Source organism: Pristis pectinata, chromosome 1 (assembly GCF_009764475.1).
Source record: "Pristis pectinata isolate sPriPec2 chromosome 1, sPriPec2.1.pri, whole genome shotgun sequence".
In the NCBI taxonomy this organism is placed as follows: Eukaryota; Metazoa; Chordata; class Chondrichthyes; order Rhinopristiformes; family Pristidae; genus Pristis; species Pristis pectinata.
In genome coordinates this window covers 64266634-64289752 of record NC_067405.1, presented here as the reverse complement: position 1 = coordinate 64289752, position 23119 = coordinate 64266634, and the positions used below count along the sequence as shown (strand labels likewise).

Below are 23119 nucleotides of genomic sequence, written 5' to 3'. Positions count from 1 at the left end.
GCTCCTGTTTGGGGTTCAGTCCCCTACTAACTGCTCCACGAAGGTTGCAGAGTGACCAATGGAGGTCATGATTCAGGAGGTTCGTTGTGGTTTCTAACAATGTCTGTAAAAGAAAATGGCAGGCCAATGGACCTTTTAATTCTACCCTCTGCTAATGCCACCTTGATCCTGTGCCAACACGCTCACCCTCTTTAACCATGAAGTAGGAACGAGACAGACTTAGAGCCTTGGACACACTGGGATTTTCAATTTTTATACATAGCTTAATTTCACGATGTTTCCATGGTGTTCTTCAATTATTAAAAATAACTTTAATCAAGAGAGGCATCAATTTTTAGTCACAACTAAATCAAGATTAGCAATAATGATTGCACAGTAGATTACATTTTACCTTAATTATTTCTTTAACAAAATCTTAATTCTTTTTCAGGTAATTGCAAACACCTTTTGTTTTACAATCCACGGTCTTACTCTTTCTGTTTTATTCACAACCGACATACCACTGACCAGCACATCCCACAAATAAATGGGAGAACTTAAGTGTTCCACACGAATATTTTGGAAACATGTGCAGTTTTCTTAAAGCAAAGTACATGAAAATGTAAATTCTGCATGCTTGACATTGATTGCCTGCACTGTTTATAAATGGGTGAATCAAAAATTCTAGGTAGACCTTTGAGGGTTTTTTTAAATTGGTTAAAAGAAGATCAAGTTCCAAGTATATGATTTTTTTTTGGAACATCAGGGGTTGATTGATAAGTGAGAGCAATGCTTGGTTTGATTTGGGTCAGCAATGACTTTGTAAGACATTTGGTAATGAGGAGTTTATTCCAAATGCCTTGGGCTGGAAGCTCATTTGTTTCAGTAGACTGGGAAACATGATGAGTTGAGCAGCTACTTTTCTCTGACAATTAACATTATTTATCCAACTCGCTAAATGACTGCCGCATCAGGTTTTGCAGAAGTGGAGAAGTTTATCACTACCAGTGACTATGCATAACAATTAAGTGAGTTATTGTCAGATGTGGGTAATATCTGGATCCAGGTCTAGGGTCACTGAGTTGAACCTCAGCATTTATACACGACTACTGCTTTGCTAGGTTTTACTGAGTTACAAAAAGGTACTATACAAAAGTATTTTAATATCAAGATATGTAAATGTTCCATAGTGAGTAGAAATCCTTCAAGAGAAGTAAATGAACATTCACCTTTGCCTCAAAATTAATCACACATACATCAGTTGGCATGGACGCAATGGGCTGAAGGATCACCTGTGCAATAATCATTCTATGACATGATGGGACTTGATTTCCCATGTGGCTGAGCTGCAAATTCCAAACACAATCCTTTGGATAAAGACAAAATTAAGGAGTTCTCACACAAAAATAACAATCAGATTCCTCTTCCAATTACAGTTTTCTTTATGGCTCTCCTTCTTTGAAGGAATTGATTTTAAAGTGAAATGTTGTTTAGGATCTTCTAGAATAGACACATGACCGAGGAATTATTTAATTGTTATCTGCACCTAAATCCAAATGACCATTATTCCTGTATGAGCCTCAGCAATGAGTGGAGGCTAGTTGTTCAATTTACTTTTTCAGCATTTGCATGCATTATAAACCTAGCGATGACATTCTTGGTGAGCAGTCACCCACAATGGTTTGGTCTTCAGCTTAACTGAGACACCAGAATTAAAGAGAATACAATCAACAGCAAAAGGGATTCTGTCAAAAACCCAAAGCCCACTCATATCTCTTGCAGCAGAAAACTTGGGATTTTTTTCCAGACCTGATTGATATAGTCTTTCTGCTTGTAATTATGGCTAAAATTTGCAAATTCAGCAAACTGGGAAGTGAACATATGAACTATATTACTGCCCATGCTATTCTAACTCATGCAGACAGGATGCCTCACAAGTCCACACACACACACAAAGTTAAACTCGCTCAGAGAAAATGGGAACCCAGATTGCAAACCAGGGCAAAGCAGAGGTGATAAAAAAAATCCTGGAAGATTCCTCTCCAAACTCCTTTGGGTAATCAAAAGTAATCTGGGAGATAACATTAGTCAATCTTCCACGTGAAGTGATCTCTGCCACAACAAGGAAGGACCACATCAAGAATGCATTGCACTAATGAATAATGTGTCCTGCAGGTAGCCCACTCAATGAAGAGAGAGCCACTAAAAAGGTCCTGCCTTGACATGTTGTAAGGGTGATACAAAAGCTATTTCATCTTCTGCTCAAAATAAAAAATGTATAGATTAACAATTAATTTGTTAAGCAGCTGGGAAGTAAATTAGGAATATTAAAATTTGCAATGGAAATTCAGCACTCAGAGAGTTAAGCAATAAGCTCAACAGAGCTTTCATTGCTGAACACAAAATGAGCAGTGCGACTGTTGCAAATTAGCATCACACAGCAACCAATTAGAATTAACAGCCATACTGCTTAATGAAATGGAAATCATGATATAATTGATTCATTTTTATATCAGCAAGTGGCCTTCCAGAATATGGAAAACACCTTGGAAGAGAACAAAAAGAAATCATTGATTTAGAAATCCTCAAGTTTGCCTGAGGACTAAGACCTGATTGGATTAAATTTCATGTCCAATTTTCATTTATTTAAAGGGGATTATTAAAAAGAAAGTTTTGTTTTTAAATCTCCTCCATATTTTGAGACTACAAAGTTGAAACATAATGTTGAATCTTCAGCACTTTCAATAAAACAAGCAATGTATTACACATAGAGACACAATAGACTGCAGATGCTGGAATCTAGAGCAACAAGCAATCTGTTGTAGTAACTCAGTGGATCAAGCAGCATCTGTGGTGGAGAAGGAAATGTCAATGCTTTGGTTCAAAACTCTGCATCAGGACTGAGAGTGGAGAGGGAAGATGGCCAGTACAAAACAGAGAGGGGGAGTGGTAAGACAGGGGCCATTAAATGATCGGTGAACCGAGGAGCAGTGAAGGATGATGGACAGATAAATCCAGGGAGGGGGAGACAAGGAGAGAAACAAAAGAGGGCAGATGGGGCTAGGTGAAATGAGGGGAAGGGATGGTGAAGGTGGAGACAACTAGGACAGTGATAAGCAGGAACATAAAGGGTACAAGCGCTGGAATCTGATAAGTAACAAAGATGACAATGGGAACTATTAGGGGAAAGGTGAAGGGCAGATGGAACCAGTTGGGGAAGAGGAGATCATGCAGTGGGTAAAATATGTAGGTGGATTGAACCAGGAAGGGGAGAGGACTGAAAATGGGTAATTGGGGGCTGGAGGGGGGTATGGGAAAGGGGACAAAATGGGAGGATCAGAGGTGGATTTGGGGGAGGGGGAAATGCAGAATGCAAGTGTTAGCTGAAATTGAAAAATTCAGTGTTCAATCCATTGGGTTGTAGACTATCCATGCAGAATATGAGGTGTTTTCCTTCCAGTTTGCATTGTGCCTCACCCTAGCAGTGCGGAAGGCCAAGGATAAACAAGTCAGTGTGGCAATGGGAAGGGGAGCTGAAATGTCATGCAACCAGGAGCTCAGGATGGTCACTGCAAACAGAGTGCAGGTGCACTGCAAAATGATCACTAAGACTGTGCTTGGTCTCTGTGACCTTTCTTTACCTGTGCAGATGAATTGTCCATGAATAGATTCATGGAGTTATACAACATGGAAACAGGCGTAACTCATCCATGCTGCCTAAGATGCCTATCTACACTAATCCTATTTGCCTGCCTTTAGCCCATATCTCTCTAAATATTTCCCATTCATGTGCTTATCCAAATGTCTTTTAAACATTATAATTGTACCTGACTCTACCACCTCCTCTGGCAACTCATTTCATATACCTACCACTTGCCCCTCAGATCCCCTTTAAATCCTTCCCCTATCACCTTAAACCTGGGCCCTCTAGTTTTCGACTCCCCTACCCTTAGAAAAAGACCATCTGACCTATCTATCCTCCTTAATCTTATAAACCTCTGTAAGGTTACCCTTTAGCCTCCTTTGCTCCAGGGAAAACAGTCCTAGTCTATCTGGTCTCCCCTTATAACTCAATATACAAATTAGTTTGTTATAAATGATGTATATTTCTATTCTATCATTATAATAGTTGTAATGCATACTAGTACGTTTCAGAGAGCCATTCGCCAAAACCTGATAATAGACATTTCCTTAGCAGTGCACTGCCGTTCAGATTTTTTTCAAGCAAATTTCAATAAAACCTTTGGTCCATTTATATAGCCTGTGTACTTTTATCCTGCTTTAAACCCAGTGGCAAAGAACAGATGTCAGCAGTACAAATACTATAGTCACTGTCAGAAGCAGATGACTGCTGCTAAAACTGCTTACTGGAGGGCTCCTGGCAGATTTATTGTTGGATAATTATTTCTGACTCACCTGCAGGACATAGCAATTTAACTTTCCCCACAATGGGTGAAATGGATCAAATTAGCAACTGAATAATTTATGCAATTTAATACCCCATTTCAACAATGATTGGAGCAGTACTTTGGGTTGCTTGCTGTTTCAATGCTGAGCAGTTCAATGAATGAAAAGGCCCTCATTCCCCAGTGTCTGAGAATATACGTTAGCACATGTGTGTATTCCAAATGTGATTCTGTTCCCTTTATATACATTTTAGGAAAATCAAGAAATAGAAACTTAGCAGTACAGGAAAAGTCCACTCATCCTGTCATTGCCTACGTTGGTTCTCTGAAAGAGCATTCATGCTTTGTCACATATTCCCCACTTTTTGTCTGTATCCCTGCAAATTACTCTAAGTATCTGTACAAATCACATTTTTTTTATTGTAATCAACTTTTACCACCTTCAAAGTTGCCATTTCAGATCTCATCAATTCTCCAAGCAAGAACATTACTCCTTACTGAGAGGCTAGATCTTACTGTATAGTCATGATTTAAATATATTATTTCCTGTAATGGTTCATTCACCTGAGCGAATGGCTTTCTGCAATCTAATCGATCACACCCTCTCAACATCCTGAACACCTTTATAGTGTTACAAAAGAACATAAGAACTGACAGGAACAGGCCATTTGCTCCTTCTAGCTACTCCATCATTTAATATTATCACAGCTATTCTGAACACTATCAAGGTAAAGTCATTGATGTGCCATTGCATTTAGTTAATTACAGAAGTTTAATGTGAAAGAAAGGTGAAAATGGTGTATGGAGGTAATGTTGCTCTGAAGTTTCAGTCACTAACATCAAGGACATGGTTGTTTGGAATTGTGTGAACTTAATGGAACATCTTTCTACTAAATTGGACAACATTATCTCCATTACCATGGCAAAACAAGTGGCAGACTCTAATCTGAAACACTGTTAACTTACTTGAAGCTATTTCCCCAAACTGGAATTAACATTTTTCCATTGACAGTTTGGTTTCGAAAATGCCATTTCCATTAAACAGAACACATTAACAAAACTCGTACAGAAATCAATCTGAATCCACAAATGTTATAAGATTATTAAACCATTTAGTATCACAAATGCGGACACAAGAGACTGCAGATGTGGGAATCTGGAGCAAAAAATCCTCCAGCAGTTTGTTTTTTTGCTCCATCTTATGGCCATCACTATAGTTTTTGTGAAGAACATACAGAATACAGAATCACACTTAGGGGCAAAGGTAAAATATCAACAGATGATTTCTTTCTTAATCTTCAAGTGTCATTCATTGCATGCAGTGCTCCAGTGCAGCCTCTTCTACATTGGTGACACCTGACGCAGATGGGAGATCACTCGGTTCGAACCTCTCTAGCTCCTTTATTTCTTCTCTTTCCCCTCCCTGCTCTCAAAACCTTCCCATCATCGACACCTTGATCCCTCTGGTTCCCTACCTCCTTCCCTTTATTCCATGATCTACTGTCCTCTCCTATCAGATTCCATGTTCTTTAGCCCTTTGCCTCTTCCACTTATCACCTCCCAGCTTCTCACATCTTTCCCACTTCCTCCCACCCTCCCCCACGTACTTACCTTTCCCCCTCACCTGGATTCACCTTTCACCTGCCAGCTTGTGCTCCTCCCCCTCCCCCCACCCTTTTATTCTGGCTTCTGCCCTCGTTCTTTCCAGTCCTGATGAAGGGTCTCGGCCTGAAACGTCGACTGTTCGTTTCCCTCCATAGATGCTACCTGACCTGCTGAGTTCCTCCGGCATTTTGTGTGTTGCTCCAGATTTCCAGGATCTGCAGTCTCTCCTTGTGTCTCTATTTCAATCAACTTCATTTTCAAAAAAACAATTAAATTTAAGTGTTTGATTATTTGTATCTGAGCTAATAAGATTGAAATAAAAACTGTAGTCTTTTGAAACAGAAGCAATTATACATATTAAACTAAATGAGGGGATTGGCTTGACCTTATCTAGGTTTGGAGGGAAAAATTTTCACATATTCTGGGAATGTCAGAAAGACTGAACTGACCACTGGACTATATGGAGTTTAAAGGTTTAGTCTCAATGTCAGCAGTTCAGTGATCCAAATATCTTCAGATGATATCAACTGATGGAAATGCCAATATTGAAACAACCAGTTTTAGGCCATTATCATAGCAAACACAAGAAGCAGATGCCAATTCGTAACTGTTATCTTGTTTGAAACTATTCCGCCAGTTGCAATTAACACTTTTCTACAGACAACTTGGTTGTGCAAATGTTGTATTTTCCATTAAGTGCCATTAATAAACCAACACAGAACTCAATCTGAATCCTCAATCATTATGCAGATAATACATACAATTGGTGATGTTGTTGATAGTGAGGAGAATAGTTTTAGGTGATAGAATGATACTGATCAGCCAGTAAATTGGGCATAGCAATGGCAGATGGAATTTAATCCTGACAAGTGTGAGGTTTTAATTTGAGGGTTGATGTCAAGTAACGGTAAAACATACACCAGGCATAAGAAACAAAGGAGTGCAGATGCTGAATCTAGATGAAAAACACAATGATGCTGGAGGAACTCAGCAGGCCAGGCAGCATCCGTGGAGAAAAGCAGGCGGTCAACGTTTTTGGGTCAGGACCCTTCTTCAGGACTGAAGATAGGAAAAAGGGAAAGCCAATATATAGGAGGGAAAAGCAGAGCAGTGATAGGTGGACAAAAGAGGGGAGGCGGGGTGGACACAGGGTGGTGATAGGTAGATGCAGGTAAGAGATAGTGATAGGCAGGTGCGGGGGAAAGCACATCCAACCAGGGGATGATTAAAAGGTAAGGAGCGAGAGGAAAAAAGGCTAGGAAAGGGAAGCAGCAGAATGGTGGGTGGGGGGGGGATTACCTAAAGTGAGAGAATTCAATATTCATGCCGTTGTGCCATTTCCAAGTGCAAAACTGGAGGAACAGCAACCTCATTTTCAGTATTGGAACCTTGCAGCCTAATGGCATGAATATTGAATTCTCCCACTTTAGGTAATCCCCCTCCCCCTTCTCCACATCCCCACCATACTTCTTCCCTTTCCTGGTATTTTTTCCTCTCTCTTCTTACCTTTGACCCATCCCCTAGTGGATCTGCTCTCCCCTCCTCCCCTGCACCTGCCTATGACTATCTCTTACCTACATCTACCTATCACCACCTTATGCCCACCCCACCTCCCCTCTTTTGTCCACTGTTATGAACCAGCAACAAAAGAAACACACAGAGTCATGATTCAGTGCTAAAAACTACTTTATTAATAACTACTTATCATAATAAGAAAAAATAAAAGTAAAAATGTTAGAAGGTTAGAAGTAAAAATGTTAAACCTTGAACATTAACCCCAAAACTAAACTCGTCGTGTGTGCGTGGCAAAGTCCCAAACTCCAAGTCCAGGAATGGTTCTTAAAGTTCAGTTCAGCAAACCATAAGGTGAAACATGAGCAAAGGCTTCTTCAACAACCACCGTTGCCTGAAGATAAAACGTAGATGTAGAGAGAATATAGAGAGTAATTACGAAATCCAAATGTTCCACGATGGAACCCACAAAACACCTCAGTGTTTACTCGGTAGTGACTTCCTCACCTCGAAAAACATCCGAATCGTGGCTATCCACACAAATACCTGTTTCCCTCTACAGGTCAGCAACAAAGTGAACTCCACTGGATTACTCCCAATTTCCATACGTGGATTGTAGTAACACGCACAGTTATTGTTTCTCATCCATTGATAGAGAAAACTAACAGGCTGGTGTCTCTCTCTCTTTCCTCTGACTGACTTTGACTGACTTCTTCAACAACATCATTACGTCCTTTATCTTCTGTTGACGTAAGCATGCCACACACACACATCACTATGCTCTATCTTAAAGGAACATTCACCTAGTCCGTAACACCACCTATCACTGCTCTGCTTTTCCCTCCTATATATCAGGCTTCCCCTTTTCCTATCTTCAGTCCTGAAGAAAGGCCCTGACTCAAAACATTGACTGCCTGCTTTTCTCCACAGATGCTGCCTGGCCTGCTGAGCTCCTCCAGCATCAGAGTGTTTTTCATACACCAGGCATGGTTGGGTCCTGAGGAGTATTGTGGAACAAGGGACCTTGGTGTACAAGTTCAAAGATCCTTGAACATGGCAGTCCAGGTAGATAAGGTTGCTTACCCACAGATAGATGTGGGATGCTTGCCTTCATTACCCAGGGCATAGAATACAAGAGCAGGGAGGTCTTGGTTAGACCACAACTGGAGTTGTGTGGAGTTCTGATTGTCATACTACAGGAAGGATATGATTGCAAGGGAGAGGGTGCAGAGTAGATTCTCCAGGATGTTACTTGGGATGGAATTTTTCAGAAATGAGGTGAGCCTGGATAGACTGGGCTTGTTTTCCTTGGAGCAGAGAAAACTGAGGAGGGACCTGATGGAATTACATGAAATTATAATTAATAGATAGAGTAGATAATAAGAAACTTTCTATCCTGTCTAAAACCAGAGGGTGTAGGTTTAAGATCAGGAGTAAGATGTTTAGAGTGAATTTGAAAAGTTATTTCTTTTGGAGGGGGTTTGCATTCTGAAATACACTGCTGGAGAAGGTGGTGAAGGCAGAGACTCATACAACATTTATGAATCATCTGGACGAGCACTTGAATCGCCAAAACATAGAAGGTTACAGACAAAATGCTGGTAAATGGGATTAGTATAGATAGGTACTTGATGGTTGACATGGTGGGCTGAAGGGCCTGGTTCTGTGCGGTATGACCATGACTCTACATTATGATTAGTAAAACTTGTGTTTTAGTATCAAAGTCCATCCAAGTCAGTTGTATCTGGTGAATGTCCATTGTGCTATGTCTTTCAGCAAAATCACATGACACTGGAATGACCTTAGGATACCAAAATACAGTAAGGTAGGTCAAAAACGAATCAGTAATAGTTTGATTCAATCAACACATGGCAACAAGTTAGGAAAAAGAACAAGAAAGATGTATTTCTTTTCAGGATTATTTGAATTATCTAAGTGATCAACTGAATTACAGAAGTCATTTATCCTTTGCCTGCTGAAAGGCAACCTTCTGCCATAGTGTGCTTCTTCTCAGCTGCTGCTGCAAGACTGTCATCAGAGGCCAACCATTTCTCCATCTAATTTTTTTAAGGTCTTGCTTGCTGAGGGGGATGAATTGGCAATTAGTCTCAAGCTTCCAACTCTACCCAACAAAATAAAAAACAAGTATAAAATTCTGTGCTTTTCAAAGAACTGGTGACCTAATGGTGATAGTGGCATAAATCTTTGGTTGGAGGCAGCTCATTCAAATGCAAGGACTGGCAGGGATGTTGGACATTACAGCAAATTCTGTGGAGAAAGAATTGCTCAGCTGAAATACTTCCAAAGGGATAAGACTACAGGCAAGTATTGGTGCTGCCCAACTTGCTCCGCTTCCACATTTATACTGTTCTCTTTCTCATCACACTGAAAGTTCTCATCCAGTTGTGGTTCCTATGTTATCTTTGTTTCACAATAAAGTGAACCATTATCACACATCATTCTCCATACTATATGGCAGGAGGCTACCTGGTCTCTCCAATCAATGGAATTGAAGCTAAATGAACCAGTGATCTAACTATAGCCAAGGTCTACTTCCTAATTGGGGAAGGTGAAAGGAATCAAAGGCCAATTGCATTGAGCATCTTGTCCTAAGAAACAAGTCTCTCTTATTGACAAGGGGCAAAGACATAGGACTAATGCAAGATTTGTGCAAAATAAAAGTAAGAGTGACAGCTGTCAGTATAAAAGGGCCCTGGTGCTCATGGTTATGTAGCTATTCTAAGACAATTGAGGATACCAGTGAGGGTTGCCCGCCTGCAGTAAATGAAACTTTGTAGTTGAAAGCAGCGTGCAATCTGGTCGAGTGACAGGGCCTTATCTTGCTATGGGTCTTTGTGGAGAAAGCGAGGAGAATGCCTGCTCTAGAAAATGAGAGTCACCTGCAAAATGCAAGCACGAACTACAGACTGCCTAACAGCCCCATTCCATCTGGAAGGAGCTGGAGACAAAGAAATCATAGACTGCGGTGATCTCAACTGCAGAAAGGAATGCTATGCCAACTTTGAAAGATGGTGACAGCCTCCATGGACACCTGCAGCCTTTTAATAACCTCAACAGAGCAAAGCAGCTGGATTGTCCTGAGCCCAAACATACAATTACTAGGAGAACTCCTCTGTGTATACATCATCCTACTTGAACTCCACGGAGCTGCAGATGTTTCCTCATTCTATTCACAGATCATCTTGGAAAAGACACTTCCAGAGATTACTTAAGTTTGGAACATTGCAAAGATGCTGCAAGCACTTGAACATAATTGAAATGGTGAGCAAAAACATGACACTAAAATATCATTCAATTATTTTCAGTCCTATTATGAAGTGTGCAAACATTGCTTTTATAATGCAGGAAATTACTGACTTTTTGTCTTAAAAAAAAATCATGTCTGATCCTTGACCAAAACTCCACAAACCCTCATCCCATGCACCAATGCCTGATTCTCATGACATCCAAAAAAATTCATCAGTCTTAGCTTAGAGTGTACTCAGTGATTGAGCAGTCAAAGCCCTTTGGGTCACGAGATTTCCAAAGATTTAGAAAACTTCCGAGTGCAGAATGGCTGACAGCTTATCCTGAGACTATGCCCTCCAATTCCAGATGCCTGTCAAAGGAACAACCCTTATAATAATCTCATTTCTTTCAGTTAGATCGTCTCTCATTCTTTTAAACTTCAGGTAACATCAGCCAAAATTATTGGTATATAATGCTTTTGGAGTTGCAATTAAGTAGCACTTTTTGAAGTTGTCAAGTGTTGTCAAACCTGTCAAGTGTTAGGAAGATACCAACAGCCACTGAAATAATATTGAGATGTTGTCATCAATCTAAATATTACCTAGTAAAAATACAAACCATCAACCTCCTGGGGCACTACAACATGGGATTGAGAACCAATAAAGCCTTCAAGTGAAGTGGAAGTGAATCCAGAAAATACAGTGCTTCAGTCCCTTTTAAAAAAAATCCATAATTTTTGCAGTTTCTAAAGTCCCATTGTCCACAGTTAAAGGAAACTTATGTAAACTTGTCATGCAGTAATTATATTCTCCAGCTACAGCACTTCTGCAGAGGGTGTACTTAATAACTGTATTTCAAATTTACATAGGCAGTTTCCATTACAAATGTGGACATGGGTATTTATATAAGAACCAGTTGGCAGAAAATATATGCAGATTTAAGATTTATAATGTATTAAAACAAAAACATTAGAGATCCGTAGAAAGTTAAAATTCAGCAGAGTGCTTATATTTTCAATCAAATTACTGGTACAATATTATAAATGTTTCAGGTGCTTATTCTTCTGTTGGAAGTTTGGTGCTGAATTTGGAACCTTTCCCTAAAACTTTGTTGCCTGCTTTTCTTGCAAAGAGCATCATGAAGATAGTCGGCACAAAAGAAGGGCATTTAGGTATACCACTGAAGAGGAGCCTAATCTCAATTTTCAACTCTTTATCAGTAACCTTGTAGATTATAGCATTTCAAAAGCACACATCCTTGAAAATTTCTGCCTCTACCGCCATTTCAAGCAGCAACTTTCAGTCCCCCACTACCCCAGCCTGTGTGAAAATATTTCCCATCTCCTCTCTAATCTGCTTTGGTTCCTACAGATTGATCCAGCCAAACTATTCCCTCACTGGGCTGCACCAATTGTTTCACAGCTTGCTTCCTGAGTAACTCCTTATTAATCTGTCCATTCCAAATCATATTGGCTTCACTTCTCCCCCTCCAATCCTTGTGGCATACTGACCCACCCTTTGATTATCCATGTCGAGAGTATTTTCTACCAGGCTACTGCTAGGTCTCATGTGTATTTGTACATTTTTGCCCAAGCCATAATCCATATTTAATGCATTAGTGCCTTCTGTAAATAGTAATTACTTTCATATAACTGTTCTCTCTCTTTTAAAGTACATAGTTCTTACTGTTCAAGAGTACCAGATATTGCTTCTCATAACTGTGTTCAGTTCACTTAATCGTCACTATCAATTTATTGCAACACACATGAAATGCTGGAAGAACTCAGCAGGTCAGGCAGCATATATGGAGGGAAATGAACAGTCAATGCTTCGGGCTGAGACTCTTCATCAGGATGGTCCTGATAAAGGGTCTAGGCCTGAAACATCAACTGTTCATTTCCCTCCATATATGCTGCCTGACCTGCTGAGTTCTTCCAGCATTTCATGTGTGTTGCAATAAATTGATAGTGACGATTAAGTGAACTGAACACAGTTATGAGAAGCAATATCTGGTACTCTTGAACAGTAAGAACTATGTACTTTAAAAGAGAGAGAACAGTTATATGAAAGTAATTACTATTTACAGAAGGCACTAATGCATTAAATATGGATTATGGCTTGGGCAAAAATGTACAAATACACATGAGACCTAGCAGTAGCCTGGTAGAAAATACTCTCGACATGGATAATCAAAGGGTGGGTCAGTATGCCACAAGGATTGGAGGGGGAGAAGTGAAGCCAATATGATTTGGAATGGACAGATTAATAAGGAGTTACTCAGGAAGCAAGCTGTGAAACAATTGGTGCAGCCCAGTGAGGGAATAGTTTGGCTGGATCAATCTGTAGGAACCAAAGCAGATTAGAGAGGAGATGGGAAATATTTTCACACAGGCTGGGGTAGTGGGGGACTGAAAGTTGCTGCTTGAAATGGCGGTAGAGGCAGAAATTTTCAAGGATGTGTGCTTTTGAAATGCTATAATCTACAAGGTTACTGATAAAGAGTTGAAAATTGAGATTAGGCTCCTCTTCAGTGGTATACCTAAATGCCCTTCTTTTGTGCCGACTATCTTCATGATGCTCTTTGCAAGAAAAGCAGGCAACAAAGTTTTAGGGAAAGGTTCCAAATTCAGCACCAAACTTCCAACAGAAGAATAAGCACCTGAAACATTTATAATATTGTACCAGTAATTTGATTGAAAATATAAGCACTCTGCTGAATTTTAACTTTCTACGGATCTCTAATGTTTTTTGTTTTAATACATTATAAATCTTAAATCTGCATATATTTTCTGCCAACTGGTTCTTATATAAATACCCATGTCCACATTTGTAATGGAAACTGCCTATGTAAATTTGAAATACAGTTATTAAGTACACCCTCTGCAGAAGTGCTGTAGCTGGAGAATATAATTACTGCATGACAAGTTTACATAAGTTTCCTTTAACTGTGGACAATGGGACTTTAGAAACTGCAAAAATTATGGATTTTTTTTTAAAAGGGACTGAAGCACTGTATTTTCTGGATTCACTTCCACTTCACTTGAAGGCTTTATTGGTTCTCAATCCCATGTTGTAGTGCCCCAGGAGGTTGATGGTTTGTATTTTTACTAGGTAATATTTAGATTGATGACAACATCTCAATATTATTTCAGTGGCTGTTGGTATCTTCCTAACACTTGACAGGTTTGACAACACTTGACAACTTCAAAAAGTGCTACTTAATTGCAACTCCAAAAGCATTATATACCAATAATTTTGGCTGATGTTACCTGAAGTTTAAAAGAATGAGAGACGATCTAACTGAAAGAAATGAGATTATTATAAGGGTTGTTCCTTTGACAGGCATCTGGAATTGGAGGGCATAGTCTCAGGATAAGCTGTCAGCCATTCTGCACTCGGAAGTTTTCTAAATCTTTGGAAATCTCGTGACCCAAAGGGCTTTGACTGCTCAATCACTGAGTACACTCTAAGCTAAGACTGATGAATTTTTTTGGATGTCATGAGAATCAGGCATTGGTGCATGGGATGAGGGTTTGTGGAGTTTTGGTCAAGGATCAGACATGATTTTTTTTTAAGACAAAAAGTCAGTAATTTCCTGCATTATAAAAGCAATGTTTGCACACTTCATAATAGGACTGAAAATAATTGAATGATATTTTAGTGTCATGTTTTTGCTCACCATTTCAATTATGTTCAAGTGCTTGCAGCATCTTTGCAATGTTCCAAACTTAAGTAATCTCTGGAAGTGTCTTTTCCAAGATGATCTGTGAATAGAATGAGGAAACATCTGCAGCTCCGTGGAGTTCAAGTAGGATGATGTATACACAGAGGAGTTCTCCTAGTAATTGTATGTTTGGGCTCAGGACAATCCAGCTGCTTTGCTCTGTTGAGGTTATTAAAAGGCTGCAGGTGTCCATGGAGGCTGTCACCATCTTTCAAAGTTGGCATAGCATTCCTTTCTGCAGTTGAGATCACCGCAGTCTATGATTTCTTTGTCTCCAGCTCCTTCCAGATGGAATGGGGCTGTTAGGCAGTCTGTAGTTCGTGCTTGCATTTTGCAGGTGACTCTCATTTTCTAGAGCAGGCATTCTCCTCGCTTTCTCCACAAAGACCCATAGCAAGATAAGGCCCTGTCACTCGACCAGATTGCACGCTGCTTTCAACTACAAAGTTTCATTTACTGCAGGCGGGCAACCCTCACTGGTATCCTCAATTGTCTTAGAATAGCTACATAACCATGAGCACCAGGGCCCTTTTATACTGACAGCTGTCACTCTTACTTTTATTTTGCACAAATCTTGCATTAGTCCTATGTCTTTGCCCCTTGTCAATAAGAGAGACTTGTTTCTTAGGACAAGATGCTCAATGCAATTGGCCTTTGATTCCTTTCACCTTCCCCAATTAGGAAGTAGACCTTGGCTATAGTTAGATCACTGGTTCATTTAGCTTCAATTCCATTGATTGGAGAGACCAGGTAGCCTCCTGCCATATAGTATGGAGAATGATGTGTGTGATAATGGTTCACTTTATTGTGAAACAAAGATAACATAGGAACCACAACTGGATGAGAACTTTCAGTGTGATGAGAAAGAGAACAGTATAAATGTGGAAGCGGAGCAAGTTGGGCAGCACCAATACTTGCCTGTAGTCTTATCCCTTTGGAAGTATTTCAGCTGAGCAATTCTTTCTCCACAGAATTTGCTGTAATGTCCAACATCCCTGCCAGTCCTTGCATTTGAATGAGCTGCCTCCAACCAAAGATTTATGCCACTATCACCATTAGGTCACCAGTTCTTTGAAAAGCACAGAATTTTATACTTGTTTTTTATTTTGTTGGGTAGAGTTGGAAGCTTGAGACTAATTGCCAATTCATCCCCCTCAGCAAGCAAGACCTTAAAAAAATTAGATGGAGAAATGGTTGGCCTCTGATGACAGTCTTGCAGCAGCAGCTGAGAAGAAGCACACTATGGCAGAAGGTTGCCTTTCAGCAGGCAAAGGATAAATGACTTCTGTAATTCAGTTGATCACTTAGATAATTCAAATAATCCTGAAAAGAAATACATCTTTCTTGTTCTTTTTCCTAACTTGTTGCCATGTGTTGATTGAATCAAACTATTACTGATTCGTTTTTGACCTACCTTACTGTATTTTGGTATCCTAAGGTCATTCCTAGTGTCATGTGATTTTGCTGAAAGACATAGCACAATGGACATTCACCAGATACAACTGACTTGGATGGACTTTGATACTAAAACACAAGTTTTACTAATCATAATGTAGAGTCATGGTCATACCGCACAGAACCAGGCCCTTCAGCCCACCATGTCAACCATCAAGTACCTATCTATACTAATCCCATTTACCAGCATTTTGTCTGTAACCTTCTATGTTTTGGCGATTCAAGTGCTCGTCCAGATGATTCATAAATGTTGTATGAGTCTCTGCCTTCACCACCTTCTCCAGCAGTGTATTTCAGAATGCAAACCCCCTCCAAAAGAAATAACTTTTCAAATTCACTCTAAACATCTTACTCCTGATCTTAAACCTACACCCTCTGGTTTTAGACAGGATAGAAAGTTTCTTATTATCTACTCTATCTATTAATTATAATTTCATGTAATTCCATCAGGTCCCTCCTCAGTTTTCTCTGCTCCAAGGAAAACAAGCCCAGTCTATCCAGGCTCACCTCATTTCTGAAAAATTCCATCCCAAGTAACATCCTGGAGAATCTACTCTGCACCCTCTCCCTTGCAATCATATCCTTCCTGTAGTATGACAATCAGAACTCCACACAACTCCAGTTGTGGTCTAACCAAGACCTCCCTGCTCTTGTATTCTATGCCCTGGGTAATGAAGGCAAGCATCCCACATCTATCTGTGGGTAAGCAACCTTATCTACCTGGACTGCCATGTTCAAGGATCTTTGAACTTGTACACCAAGGTCCCTTGTTCCACAATACTCCTCAGGACCCAACCATGCCTGGTGTATGAAAAACACTCTGATGCTGGAGGAGCTCAGCAGGCCAGGCAGCATCTGTGGAGAAAAGCAGGCAGTCAATGTTTTGAGTCAGGGCCTTTCTTCAGGACTGAAGATAGGAAAAGGGGAAGCCTGATATATAGGAGGGAAAAGCAGAGCAGTGATAGGTGGTGTTACGGACTAGGTGAATGTTCCTTTAAGATAGAGCATAGTGATGTGTGTGTGTGGCATGCTTACGTCAACAGAAGATAAAGGACGTAATGATGTTGTTGAAGAAGTCAGTCAAAGTCAGTCAGAGGAAAGAGAGAGAGACACCAGCCTGTTAGTTTTCTCTATCAATGGATGAGAAACAATAACTGTGCGTGTTACTACAATCCACGTATGGAAATTGGGAGTAATCCAGTGGAGTTCACTTTGTTGCTGACCTGTAGAGGGAAACAGGTATTTGTGTGGATAGCCACGATACGGATGTTTTTTGGGGTAAGGAAGTCACTACCGAGTAAACACTGAGGTGTCGTTTGGGTTCCATCGTGGAACATTTGGATTTCGTAATTACTCTCTATGTTCTCTCTACATCTACGTTTTATCTTCAGACAACGGTGGTTGTTGAAGAAGCCTTTGCTCATGTTTCACCTTATGGCTTGTTGAACTGAACTTTAATAACCATTCCTGGACTTGGGAGTTTGGGACTTTGCCACGCACACACGACGAGTTTAGTTTTGGGGTTAATGTTCAAGGTTTAACATTTTTACTTCTAACCTTCTAACATTTTTACTTTTATTTTTTCTTATTATGATAAGTAGTTATTAATAAAGTAGTTTTTAGCACTGAATCATGACTCTGTGTGTTTCTTTTGTTGCTGGTTCATAACAGTGGACAAAAGAGGGGAGGTGGGGTGGGCATAAGGTGGTGATAGGTAGATGTAGGTAAGAGATAGTCATAGGCAGGTGCAGGGGAGGAGGGGAGAGCAGATCCACTAGGGGATGGGTCAAAGGTAAGAAGAGAGAGGAAAAAAATACCAGGAAAGGGAAGAAGTATGGTGGGGATGTGGAGAAGGGGGAGGGGGATTACCTAAAGTGGGAGAATTCAATATTCATGCCATTAGGCTGCAAGGTTCCAATACTGAAAATGAGGTGCTGTTCCTCCAGTTTGCACTTGGAAATGGCACAACGGCATGAATATTGAATTCTCTCACTTTAGGTAATCCCCCCCCCACCCCACCATTCTGCTGCTTCCCTTTCCTAGCCTTTTTTCCTCTCGCTCCTTACCTTTTAATCATCCCCTGGTTGGATGTGCTTTCCCCCGCACCTGCCTATCACTATCTCTTACCTGCATCTACCTATCACCACCCTGTGTCCACCCCGCCTCCCCTCTTTTGTCCACCTATCACTGCTCTGCTTTTCCCTCCTATATATTGGGCTTTCCCTTTTCCTATCTTCAGTCCTGAAGAAGGGTCCTGACCCAAAACGTTGACCGCCTGCTTTTCTCCACGGATGCTGCCTGGCCTGCTGAGTTCCTCCAGCATCATTGTGTTTTTCATCTAGATTCCAGCATCTGCACTCCTTTGTTTCTTATGCCTGGTGTATGTTTTACCGTTACTTGACATCAACCCTCAAAATTAAAACCTCACACTTGTCAGGATTAAATTCCATCTGCCATTGCTATGCCCAATTTACTGGCTGATCAGTATCATTCTATCACCTAAAACTATTCTCCTCACTATCAACAACATCACCAATTGTATGTATTATCTGCATAATGATTGAGGATTCAGATTGAGTTCTGTGTTGGTTTATTAATGGCACTTAATGGAAAATACAACATTTGCACAACCAAGTTGTCTGTAGAAGAGTGTTAATTGCAACTGGCGGAATAGTTTCAAACAAGATAACAGTTACGAATTGGCATCTGCTTCTTGTGTTTGCTATGATAATGGCCTAAAACTGGTTGTTTCAATATTGGCATTTCCATCAGTTGATATCATCTGAAGATATTTGGATCACTGAACTGCTGACATTGAGACTAAACCTTTAAACTCCATATAGTCCAGTGGTCAGTTCAGTCTTTCTGACATTCCCAGAATATGTGAAAATTTTCCCTCCAAACCTAGATAAGGTCAAGCCAATCCCCTCATTTAGTTTAATATGTATAATTGCTTCTGTTTCAAAAGACTACAGTTTTTATTTCAATCTTATTAGCTCAAGATACAAATAATCAAACACTTAAATTTAATTGTTTTTTTGAAAATGAAGTTGATTGAAATAGAGACACAAGAGAGACTGCAGATCCTGGAAATCTGGAGCAACACACAAAATGCCGGAGGAACTCAGCAGGTCAGGTAGCATCTATGGAGGGAAACGAACAGTCGACGTTTCAGGCCGAGACCCTTCATCAGGACTGGAAAGAACGAGGGCAGAAGCCAGAATAAAAGGGTGGGGGGAGGGGGAGGAGCACAAGCTGGCAGGTGAAAGGTGAATCCAGGTGAGGGGGGAAGGTAAGTACGTGGGGGAGGGTGGGAGGAAGTGGGAAAGATGTGAGAAGCTGGGAGGTGATAAGTGGAAGAGGCAAAGGGCTAAAGAACATGGAATCTGATAGGAGAGGACAGTAGATCATGGAATAAAGGGAAGGAGGTAGGGAACCAGAGGGATCAAGGTGTCGATGATGGGAAGGTTGTGAGAGCAGGGGAGGGGAAAGAGAAGAAATAAAGGAGCTAGAGAGGTTCGACCGAGTGATCTCCCAATCTGCGTCAGGTGTCACCAATGTAGAAGAGGCTGCACTGGGAGCACTGCATGCAATGAATGACACTTGAAGATTAAGAAAGAAATCATCTGTTGATATTTTACCTTTGCCCCTAAGTGTGATTCTGTATTCTGTATGTTCTTCACAAAAACTATAGTGATGGCCATAAGATGGAGCAAAAAACAAACTGCTGGAGGATTTTTTGCTCCAGATTCCCACATCTGCAGTCTCTTGTGTCCGCATTTGTGATACTAAATGGTTTAATAATCTTATAACATTTGTGGATTCAGATTGATTTCTGTACGAGTTTTGTTAATGTGTTCTGTTTAATGGAAAATGGCATTTTCGAAACCAAACTGTCAATGGAAAAATGTTAATTCCAGTTTGGGGAAATAGCTTCAAGTAAGTTAACAGTGTTTCAGATTAGAGTCTGCCACTTGTTTTTGCCATGGTAATGGAAGATAATGTTGTCCAATTTAGTAGAAAAGATGTTCCATTAAGTTCACACAATTCCAAACAACCATGTCCTTGATGTTAGTGACTGAAACTTCAGAGCAACATTACCTCCATACACCATTTTCACCTTTCTTCACATTAAACTTCTGTAATTAACTAAATGCAATGGCACATCAATGACTTTACCTTGATAGTGTTCAGAATAGCTGTGATAATATTAAATGATGGAGTAGCTAGAAGGAAGCAAATGGCCTTTTCCTGTCAGTTCTTATGTTCTTTTGTAACACTATAAAGGTGTTCAGGATGTTGAGAGGGTGTGATCGATTAGATTGCAGAAAGCCATTCGCTCAGGTGAATGAACCATTAACAGGAAATAATATATTTTAAATCATGACTATACAGTAAGATCTAGCCTCTCAGTAAGGAGTAATGTTCTTGCTTGGAGAATTGATGAGATCTGAAATGGCAACTTTGAAGGTGGTAAAAGTTGATTACAATAAAAAAAATGTGATTTGTACAGATACTTAAGAGTAATTTGCAGGGATACAGACAAAAAGTGGGGAATATGTGACAAAGCATGAATGCTCTTTCAGAGAACCAACGTAGGCATGACAGGATGAGTGGACTTTTCCTGTACTGCTAAGTTTCTATTTCTTGATTTTCCTAAAATGTATATAAAGGGAACAGAATCACATTTGGAATACACACATGTGCTAACGTATATTCTCAGACACTGGGGAATGAGGCCTTTTCATTCATTGAACTGCTCAGCATTGGAAACAGCAAGCAACCCAAAGTACTGCTCCAATCATTGTTGAAATGGGGTATTAAATTGCATAAATTATTCAGTTGCTAATTTGATCCATTTCACCCATTGTGGGGAAAGTTAAATTGCTATGTCCTGCAGGTGAGTCAGAAATAATTATCCAACAATAAATCTGCCAGGAGCCCTCCAGTAAGCAGTTTTAGCAGCAGTCATCTGCTTCTGACAGTGACTATAGTATTTGTACTGCTGACATCTGTTCTTTGCCACTGGGTTTAAAGCAGGATAAAAGTACACAGGCTATATAAATGGACCAAAGGTTTTATTGAAATTTGCTTGAAAAAAATCTGAACGGCAGTGCACTGCTAAGGAAATGTCTATTATCAGGTTTTGGCGAATGGCTCTCTGAAACGTACTAGTATGCATTACAACTATTATAATGATAGAATAGAAATATACATCATTTATAACAAACTAATTTGTATATTGAGTTATAAGGGGAGACCAGATAGACTAGGACTGTTTTCCCTGGAGCAAAGGAGGCTAAAGGGTAACCTTACAGAGGTTTATAAGATTAAGGAGGATAGATAGGGTCAGATGGTCTTTTTCTAAGGGTAGGGGAGTCGAAAACTAGAGGGCCCAGGTTTAAGGTGATAGGGGAAGGATTTAAAGGGGATCTGAGGGGCAAGTGGTAGGTATATGAAATGAGTTGCCAGAGGAGGTGGTAGAGTCAGGTACAATTATAATGTTTAAAAGACATTTGGATAAGCACATGAATGGGAAATATTTAGAGAGATATGGGCTAAAGGCAGGCAAATAGGATTAGTGTAGATAGGCATCTTAGGCAGCATGGATGAGTTACGCCTGTTTCCATGTTGTATAACTCCATGAATCTATTCATGGACAATTCATCTGCACAGGTAAAGAAAGGTCACAGAGACCAAGCACAGTCTTAGTGATCATTTTGCAGTGCACCTGCACTCTGTTTGCAGTGACCATCCTGAGCTCCTGGTTGCATGACATTTCAGCTCCCCTTCCCATTGCCACACTGACTTGTTTATCCTTGGCCTTCCGCACTGCTAGGGTGAGGCACAATGCAAACTGGAAGGAAAACACCTCATATTCTGCATGGATAGTCTACAACCCAATGGATTGAACACTGAATTTTTCAATTTCAGCTAACACTTGCATTCTGCATTTCCCCCTCCCCCAAATCCACCTCTGATCCTCCCATTTTGTCCCCTTTCCCATACCCCCCTCCAGCCCCCAATTACCCATTTTCAGTCCTCTCCCCTTCCTGGTTCAATCCACCTACATATTTTACCCACTGCATGATCTCCTCTTCCCCAACTGGTTCCATCTGCCCTTCACCTTTCCCCTAATAGTTCCCATTGTCATCTTTGTTACTTATCAGATTCCAGCGCTTGTACCCTTTATGTTCCTGCTTATCACTGTCCTAGTTGTCTCCACCTTCACCATCCCTTCCCCTCATTTCACCTAGCCCCATCTGCCCTCTTTTGTTTCTCTCCTTGTCTCCCCCTCCCTGGATTTATCTGTCCATCATCCTTCACTGCTCCTCGGTTCACCGATCATTTAATGGCCCCTGTCTTACCACTCCCCCTCTCTGTTTTGTACTGGCCATCTTCCCTCTCCACTCTCAGTCCTGATGCAGAGTTTTGAACCAAAGCATTGACATTTCCTTCTCCACCACAGATGCTGCTTGATCCACTGAGTTACTACAACAGATTGCTTGTTGCTCTAGATTCCAGCATCTGCAGTCTATTGTGTCTCTATGTGTAATACATTGCTTGTTTTATTGAAAGTGCTGAAGATTCAACATTATGTTTCAACTTTGTAGTCTCAAAATATGGAGGAGATTTAAAAACAAAACTTTCTTTTTAATAATCCCCTTTAAATAAATGAAAATTGGACATGAAATTTAATCCAATCAGGTCTTAGTCCTCAGGCAAACTTGAGGATTTCTAAATCAATGATTTCTTTTTGTTCTCTTCCAAGGTGTTTTCCATATTCTGGAAGGCCACTTGCTGATATAAAAATGAATCAATTATATCATGATTTCCATTTCATTAAGCAGTATGGCTGTTAATTCTAATTGGTTGCTGTGTGATGCTAATTTGCAACAGTCGCACTGCTCATTTTGTGTTCAGCAATGAAAGCTCTGTTGAGCTTATTGCTTAACTCTCTGAGTGCTGAATTTCCATTGCAAATTTTAATATTCCTAATTTACTTCCCAGCTGCTTAACAAATTAATTGTTAATCTATACATTTTTTATTTTGAGCAGAAGATGAAATAGCTTTTGTATCACCCTTACAACATGTCAAGGCAGGACCTTTTTAGTGGCTCTCTCTTCATTGAGTGGGCTACCTGCAGGACACATTATTCATTAGTGCAATGCATTCTTGATGTGGTCCT

General features: G+C 40.2%; 1 protein-coding gene across 3 annotated transcripts in view; it reads left to right on the top strand.

The window, feature by feature from the left end:
* Positions 1-23119, top strand: part of vps8 (VPS8 subunit of CORVET complex) — a 458303-nt gene that overhangs the window by 264650 nt on the left and 170534 nt on the right. The window lies entirely within an intron of this gene.